We start from the raw sequence: 9,766 nt of genomic DNA on the forward strand, positions 1-9,766 counted from the left end.
TGTTTTGAGTGAGCGGTCTTATGTTTTGTTTTGAGTGAGCGGTCTTGTGTTTTGAGTGAGCGGTCTTGTGCTTTGAGTGAGCGGTCTTGTGTTTTGAGTGAACGGCCTTGTGTTTTGTTTTGAGTGAGCGGTCTTGTGTTTTGAGTGAGCGGTCTTGTGTTTTGAGTGAGCGGTCTGAGTCAATAGTAAAGGTCAGACAGTTTGCACTGGGTTAGAGTTGAGGCGTGAATCTGTCAAGCTTCATGTTCAAGTTGTGTAAGCATTACAAAGAACAGCATACCACAAGTGAATAAACAGGTCTTGTGCCAATTTATTTTGGATGACAGTCAACCAGGTGCTGAAGCTGTGACATATGGATACGCACATATATTTAGTTACCTGATTGTGTTGGATATAACTCAAATTAATTTACAACCCAACAAAACACTAAAGGCAGGTGTGCCATGACTGGTGTAGTTTTCTTAGGTGCTACTCTTTGTGGAAACGGGCTCATTACCGGCGATAGTTGGCATAGAGACCAGAACTTTGAGGTTCATGCAGCAGGTGCCCCCAGCACAGTTGGACATTGTTCGGCAATTTACGAAGCTTCACACCACTGCCCACAAGCTCATGCAGGTGGAAGCAGCCTTCTACAGGATAGCAGGTTTCCCTAATGTGGTGGGAGCCATTGACAGCATACATGAAATGAGTGCCTCCAAGTGTAGGTGAACGAATGTTCTGGGACAGGAAAACAAAGTAATGCTGATTAATTTCACTGCAACCTGCTAATCAGTCCTTCTAATGCCAATCACACTGGCTCAGCACATGAATATTTGTCTCTGTGCAGAAGCAACCCACCCACCACTCATGATACAAGTTCATCGCGGAAGGAGCTGGTTGCCTCATGAGTGTGCACATGGAGGAATATATTAACTACTGGGAGCGATGTGGAAAAAGTCAGGAGGTCGGCTTTCCATTGCCTTGAAACATGTAGGTTGACAGCGCCTATACAAAACAACATTACTGATGACTCCTTCCCTATTTATTCCCTCTCTGTGCAACACTGACAAAGTGCTACAAGCCCAGGCAAAGACTCCATTGATTTAGGCGTGTGCACTGAAGTCGTGCAGTTTTATTACATAGAACAGAGACCCGGTGCCCCATTGTGATATCGTGATGCATATTGCACAACATATTGCATATTGCACAATGTGCCACACTGCCTCAGGACCCAGATATCTCACAAGCCATTGAAAGAGATGAGCACACAAATACACAACAGTGAAGGGTACAGCACCACAACAAATGCCATAGATAAGACCTGATGATCTCATAGCCAGGTCAAATTAGGTCATTGACACATCCCTCTGCCCCCCCCCCCCCTCCCGTTAAGTTTCAGTTTAGTATGTTGGATCATTTTCGTTTCCTTTTCATTTGTTTGGTGAAAGCATAATGAAGAGTGATTCTTGCCCAGTCACATTAAACTTAATTAACCTTTGTCTTGTTGCTCCAACGGTGTACCCAGATTAACCCCTAAGTGCCAGGCTATTATGCAAGTCTATGCAAAAAGTAAATAAAGCATTACGTTATTAATAGTGTGCTACATCTGAACACGTGGGTCATGTGTTTCCCAAATGCAAGAGTTTTTTGGGAGACAATATAACACATTTTCCCTTGCTTCTGAAAGCCATTGGAGCTCTACAATAATGCTATCGAACTGTAAATGGTCCATCAAGCGCTACATACGCTTAGGCCCCTCTATATCTAGCATGAAGGTAGCATGGTCGTGATAGCATGACACTCTGAACTGAACACATAGGATTCTGCCTCACCCAGCAATGGTATTGCCTAGAACGCGAAGGAGATATTTGCAAATCATTTCCATTCATGTCAGGCACACATCCCTTAGCCGCGATTGCACTCGCATGTGGTGTGGCATAGCAGTTGTTGATGGTAGCACTATGTTGGAATAATGCAGTGCACGAATAAGGGCAACTGATTTGTGGGATGTTTCAACCCATGCATCCAAGCTCTGCAACATCGCCGTGCATTACTGGCAGCGGAAATATCATAATGGTTGAAGGAAAGCATGCTGCTCGCCAGAAATCATCCCAAAATGCGCAGTAAAAATCTGAAAGATAGGCTGCCATCTTCTTTTGCCTCTGTCAGTGTTAATACAGGAGACCATTGCCAGACCCCATCCTTCGGCTGCACACAGAGCAAAATCAGTGCAAAGGAATATAGAGCTGTTCAAAATCCGTTTTATTTGATGTCATAAATTGCTAAAATCATGGCTCAAAAAACCACCATAAGGATACAAGTTCTTGTTGGGTGTTCTACATTACTCTACTGCAAGAATCCACATCAGTACAATGTCAGCAAGAATCATATGTTATTAGGACAAAATCCCATGTTAAAGACATTTGATTTAAAGACAGCTGTCAAAAATGGGTGCAATACCGGCGCTCGCCCCTGACAGGTGCTGGCGATTCTTAATCCTGACAGGAAAGCTGTCTTGCAGAAGCTAAACCTGCCAAAGCAGAGGAGTCTATCAAAATGCCATATAGAGTGCCACACATTGATTTAATGTGGAAAAAGATTTGATTAAAGAGATGTTGCTTATTTTCAGTTTATAATGCTATGTATTTTTCAATAAGGAACTCTATTGCAATTGATCAGAACAGTAACCTGATGTAGCTAAGACTTCAAAAGGCTTGCTGATCCTGGGAAGCCTTCACACCTAGTCTCCTCAGCAACAAGGCAGGAAATCGCATGGTCATGTTAATTAGATGGAGAGTGGCACCCTGGTATGCTGGCAGGAACACAAGACAATAGACTCTTTCAATTGAATAGAATATGCTGATTTTGGGTGTAACTGTCAACACTCTTCTAGGAAAAACAAGACATGAGACCTCTGAGTCAAGCCAAGCTTCTAGGGGTGGGAACAAACCAATGGGTGTACTGCAGTGAAAGAAAATATATGTTTTATAAGAATACTTATAACTAATTGTAACCTGCTAATAGAAATGTACAATTTTGAGAGTCTTAATATGAAAAATGCATTCACAGTTCAAGACTAAGTTGGATGCTGTGGGATGTTCTGAGGCCAAGCCCCATAATTATTAATATTGTGGATGCAGTGTTTATGCTAGAAACCTAAGAACTTCCAGTAATATGCTCAGAGAGGGTGTGTACCTCTGTGTAAGATTTGGTAGAAAACCAATATTGCAAAACCTACTAAAATCTCAAATAAGTTGTCATTTCTGAACCCAAGCTCTTAGAAAGATCAGGGTTAAACAGAGACCTGTCTTAATTAATATGTGATATGTACATGTATTCTCAACAACTTGTGTATCTGGGAAGCATGTTTGGTTATAAAAAATTGTTTTTCTAAGTAAATGCAAAGGGGAGTGTTCGTTCCGCAAGCCATAAACATGACCCCTGATGACATAGGATGACTCATACTCCATTCTCCAGTCAGGGCACAGAGAATCCTCTAACCTATCAAATCCTTAGTGGGTTGGGCATAGAAACTCAGCCTCTACACCCCCTTTGGAAACACATAAAAAGAACCACTGAGACCCAGATAGGGACACTGATTTTTCCACTACTCATCGATTCCTGCGTAGGACGCTGCCCAACCATATCCAGACAAAGATTCCAGACTCCTGAGACTCCAGATTCCAGACAGACTCCAGAACCAAAACTCTAGAACCCAAACTCTAGAACCTTGGAGAAGCAGAGGCCTAATCCACAAGCTGAACTCTTCTCAGCAGGCCTCAGAATCCAGCAACCTAACTAAACTATTCAACAGCCAGGTGAGCTGTTTTGCTTCTGGCTTGAACCCGGTGCCAGAACCAGATCCAGACCCAGAAAGCAGAGCTGTATCCAGAACCCGTCAGACCCAGACCAGACCGCTGTGCAGTGCCGATAGCAGACCAGAGAGCATGCTGTGAGCAGAACTTAGAGGGACTGAGACCGTCCGGTGGTGAGTAAAGTCCAAACCTGACCAGATCTGTGACGAGGGTGCTGTCCAAGGCCCTTCCAGTCCAAAACTAGGAGTGAGTATCCAGCCTAGAACTGTACAGAACCAATCTCTTAGTTTAACATAATCTTATTTAAACCATTTCAACCTGACCAGAACTGCATAGAAATCGTGTGTCCATTCTGTGGTTTCAAATCTGCATGAGCGCCATCTGTCATTCTGAAAATCTACCTCCACAAAAACGTCCACATCTTTTGAACCGCACGTCCTAGAAGAATTTAACTGTCATTTTAAAGCTAAGATCCTCGGCTTTCCAACAAACCCAAAATGACATTCCAACTCCTTATAGTTTTTCCTTTTATATGCACGTGGAAAAAGGCTCGCAAATTAAAAAATTAGCTCCATCTCACCACCTGTCAAAATTGCTGTCTTTTGCTTGCAACTGCTGAATTTCGTTTTCAAGTTGATAATCATTCATGAATCATTGCTAGTGTTGACCTGAACTAATCCAAAGTAGCTATCACTTATCCTGAATCTCCTTTAGTGAATTAAAATCATTTTAAGCATATTTTTCACTTCATTGCAATCACATTTAAAAGTGTTTTGCCTGTTTAAAATCATACCGGTTTTCTCTAAGCTTGCTGGGGGGAACTGGAACTGACCTGCATTTGATTGTATTCTGGAAACCTGTGTGCTCTCCTTTCGATCTCTGCATATTGCATAGGGGGGGAGTGAGTAGTCAAAGGGGAAAAAGTGAGTATATTATCTTCTGATTGAATTCATTTCAAGTTTATTTCTGTGTTGCATTCTTTCCCAACTTGCATTTCCTTGAAACCATACAAAGTATTCTCTGCTACCTTATCCTTTCTATACCAACTCCTTATTGATTAAAGAGAGTGCGCTATTGTAATATTACCCATTGTTGATCACGATTATATTTATAAGTGTGCTATCAAATATTAATTTATTCATAAAAGTGTGATATATATATATATATAAATATATATATATATATATATATTGTTTCATTCTTCAAATAAATCCTTTAATTTGCAAAACAAACGTATTTCTTGGCTCAATGAGTTCAGGGGGATTCAAAGAAAGGGGTGTTATATAAGGGTTTATCATCCAGATTCAAAGAATGTGACATAAAAATATATTAATAAGGGCTTCCATTGGGCATCCCAGACTAGGCATTGACTTAGTTGGATTGCTGGATTGAAGTCACTTACAGATTTCAGCAGACACTGTGTGCACCAGTTACACATGAAGCTAATATTGCAGCACATGCCATGTATGGTGTACTGCAGATTTTATTAACAATACTAGCCATACTAATTACTAATGTCTAACAAGCACTTGTGTGTGGGGGAATATATATAGCAGCAGAAAGTAGAAAGGGGTACTAACAGCTAATATCAGAGCCATTGTGAGGGCTAGATTTCCAGGCCACAGGTCCAGTGTGGAATAGTACCACTGCAGGTGCATAAACACACTGGTTGTCAGCTGCCAGTTTTCAGAAATTAAAGTGAAGCTACGCTTGCAGGCAAGACTTAGAGGCTATGTTGGAGGTTGTTGTTAAAAAGACCTTGATTATCAGCTAACGCTTCATTGTTCTGAACAGGAAAAGAGGAAGCAAGAATGAGTTACATTTGGGTGGTGTGTTAGGAATTCTGTCCAAATACTTGAAGGGCTAAAATTCTATTCGAAACTCGAAGTTTCGAGAAGGGTTTGTCAAGTGTTTTGTGGCACCAAGGGCTGGCACAGAAGGAGTTCACATGATGACCGAGCTGGAGGAGACGGTGTAGTTTCCATATGATGTATAGATTCAGGGCTGAGTTTTGAAGAAAACTATATAAGAATCTGCAAGCAGACAGGTGGGTTTTTTTGCCGATTGCTGTGTCCATGAGAGGCAGGTTCTGTATATTCTTGCATTGTGGCCTATTGTGGTGCACATGAGGGCATTTTTTCCATTGCTAATTACATGAGGCAAGAAAGAACACTTTAGCTCTTACAAATCTTAATTGAGAAAAGGAGATCTGGGTCTGCTTTCCCTGTCCTGCGAACATCGAGGCATTCCGCCAAACCTGGATGGGTTTGTTGTGAAAGCCGTTGGGAAATGGGAGGTTGGTGTGTTGGCCTTGCGACATGCTTCCAGGCTGAGCTGGATGGTGGGGGCTGCCGTGAGCTGATGCAGAGATGGGTGCCAGACTGCAGTGAAGCCAGTGGAGCTGGGTCAAATAGCATCTCATTCTAAGTGATGTAAGTATGAATAGGGATCGCCATGGAATTCTTGTGGAATTTCTTGCCGGGGAATCTTTATTTGGCCAGGTTTATTAGACCTAGAAGGGATTAACCTTGTGCATCACGGTACCTGACAAATATGGAATCCCGTAAATGATAAATTGATTGTGGGAATAATTATATTATGCAGGAAATCCCATTTTTAACGACCTCAGACTAATCTGGCACTTGACTAAAAGGGAAAAAGGGGTAGATTATAAGTGGGGCCGGTTCCTAAATTGTGTCTGTCCCCATAACTAACTGAGTTGCATACCAAGGTGTGTCCCAACACAATCTCCATCTATACAAGGGGTTACGCACAACATATACATTATCATGAATGCTAAATAGGAAACTGTCAGTGTGAAAATGCATATTACGATTTCCTTTCTCTGATAACCTGCAGGAGTGAATCTATTGGTTTATTTTATAACTTAGCTGCTGACAGGGGGAATGGAATTAGAGATCAGAATATTTACATGGCCAAAATACAAGGTGTAGAGTTGAGATTGTTTTGATCGTATGGTTACAACAATACTTTTCTTTCTTCCAATGGAAAGTTTCTTTAATTTTTCTTTTGCATATGTTCAACACTGAAGTTGCTCTGCTGCATTTTTCTATTCTGGTTTTGCTGAATGTATATACAAGTGCCTGAGGCATAATTGTGAAATCCTGTTTGTCGCTCTGTTATTGCGTGGCTTATTCAGTTTACAACATATAGTGCAGAAATACAGTGTGCCTAGTGTGGTATAAAGCCCTGTAATGCACCAGCCAACATAGGAGTGGCTATTAACTAATTCCCTACATTTGGGCAAACAAACACTTCTTACAGATATGAGTGGAACAAAGCTAAACAGTAACACTAGATATTTAGTTCTGCTGGATCATGCCATGCGCTAAAAGCTGACAGCTGGGTGAGGCACATAAATGTATGGTCACAGTATGTGGGTGGAGTGGGACTTAATGTGCTAGCCATCTTCGCCCAGAGAAGGAGTGAGGGGATCTCATAGTGTACACACCATTGGACCTAGACTATCCAATGCATAGTTCCAGAAGGTTCCCTAACTTCTCAAGATGTACAATCAATGCGTACATTCCGACCCATCAGTACGTACAAATAACAGGGTCTGGAATGTATCTATTGTTCTTTATAGTATTGCTCCCCCAGGATTATTTCCCCATTATATCATACTTACATATGAGATTATTTGGGCTGTGTTACAGGCAAGTGGGCCCCCTTTTAAGGACTGGTTCCATTCTCCCCCTCTAGGAACTGGTAGGAATCAGTGGGAAAAATGAGGTTAACTTCCCTCTGCAGCTTGTCTGCCACCTTTCACTGAACAAGACCTGGGACTTTAATTCCTTACAGTGCTCTGCTAATAATCCATCAATGGCTTCAAAAGGAAAACAATCCTTCCTGTTATTACCATTCTCCTTTCTTTCCTTCCTCTTTTCCATCAGTAAGTGAGTGAGCGAATGAGTGGTGAAGGAGAGATACTGTAGATGTAGGGAAACTGTATATGAGGGGCAGTAAGTGAGCCATGACATGATATTCAGAGGAGGCAGTAAACAGAATACAGGCATCAAATAGCTGGTCTATATTACAAATGGAAATACACACTCTTGTGGTAACCATGTTTTAAAATGATTCACTTCAGGGTGAATAGGTTATCTGTCCATTTTGTACATATTAACCCAAACTAACCAATTAACACCCTTCCAATTAATTGATAATTTATCTCTAACAAAGCAGTGCAAACCAGGTTCAGATGACATGTCAAAAGTAAGGTGTTTTTTACAGTGGAGTTAAAACGTGCAGGGACAAGTTTGCTGGCTGTGATTTTATTGCACAAACTGCAAGGAAAATATGCACTCTGGAGAAAGTGCTGCTGAGGAAATGATTGTTACAAATCTATTCATGAAGCTATGCTTCCAGAGAAACCAAATCGAGGGATTGATGCATGTCATGATAGAGGCAGTTTTTTAGTGTGATTGACAGGGATAGCATATAAATTCAAGAGACAGAATGGGCGTGGGTGGTTCAACCGATAGACAAGCCGGCCAGAATCGCGTAGTGCAGAGAGGCAAGATTTTCCATGCAGCAGATAGAGAAGACGAGCGAGCGAAGTAGTCGGAGGGAGGTCGTGTCCTTTTATATGGATTGCCTGGGTGCGGGAGTCGTGATACTGCTGCATGCTGGCAGGACAGCAGAGAAGGGTTGCCCATTATAACAGCACAGAAATCTCGCCCATACTTAATGTGAGCATATCGGTTAAGTCAGGTGCACATGTGCAAATGTATTCTGAGACAGCCAGGGAGGTTTTTTTATGTAAAAAAAATCAGCACCTTTCAAATGTAATGCAGAGAAATTACATTTTTCTTTTCTACTAAGCGTGGTTCCTGCCAAAAAATTCACAACCGAGGTCGAAGAGGGTGAAACACATGTTTTGTCATTGAGCTGAGTTCATGTTGACAATTTCTTTCTTGCTGCTTATTTTTACTGAATCACATTCACATGGTTAATTATATTGCTATTAAATGTTACAGTTTATGATCGGTAAGTTAATTTGCCAAGATAAATACACCACTTAAAAGAGACAGCGTGTCTTGATACATTCTTCATGGTGCTCGGGTTGTGTCATTTCATTTACTGGGGGTTCTGTAGATAGATAGAACGTGAGTGCGGTATTCAGCTGTGCATGTTAACAGTTGAACAAATCTGTCAAATACAGTCGTCCAGCCTCGTAGATAAGTGGCTGGGTGTCAACATATTTTAGCGTGATAGGCGCAGTGATCTGCATTTAGAGTTGACCCTAAGTAGAATACAGGTCTTGTCACACCATATAGGGCATTAACATAACAACGCTGTGCCATCATTTTACCATGATAATAAATACCACCAAACTAGGTATAGCCCTCTGACAAAATCCCTAACATACTTTGGTGTGTACGCCTGTGGGAAGGAATTTTAAAGCAGTTACTGGGTGTGGCAAGTGTGTTCTGTACAGCCATTTGGTGCACTTAAAAGAGAACTCATTCTGTGAGGTGGTAGTGTGGCGCTGCGTGCAGTGTCATTAAGTCCCAAACTGAAGCACATTTCTTTGAGCTGGTGAACTACCTGGAGGCAATGCTATTTGCCCATGGGTGTGGTCATCAGAAAATGCTGCTTTATGGTGAGATCACATATGTGGGGAGGTGCAAAAATAGTCATTGTTAAGATGGATTTATGAACTCTGTCCTGGAGGGGAAGAGGTTCAGAAGGCCAGCCTAGTTTCTTGGAATAGGGTAACCTCTGGACAAGCCAGATCACTCAAGGTAGCGATCGCCGTGGTCAAGACTAGGTCTCAAGAGGGGTGAGGGTGACTAAAAGCCCGCAATGAGCACACAAAGCAAGGAGGCTTACAAATTAGTCCAAGCAGGTGTTATATTAAAAATATAGACACATTTATTACAAGGCCTTTGTAATATTGACCATAGTAAAGAATCACGATAAAACTCAATGAAATCAACACATCACAA

Source organism: Ambystoma mexicanum, chromosome 1p, assembly GCF_040938575.1.
Source record: "Ambystoma mexicanum isolate Mex_15411 chromosome 1p, UKY_AmexF1_1, whole genome shotgun sequence".
NCBI classification, from domain to species: Eukaryota; Metazoa; Chordata; class Amphibia; order Caudata; family Ambystomatidae; genus Ambystoma; species Ambystoma mexicanum.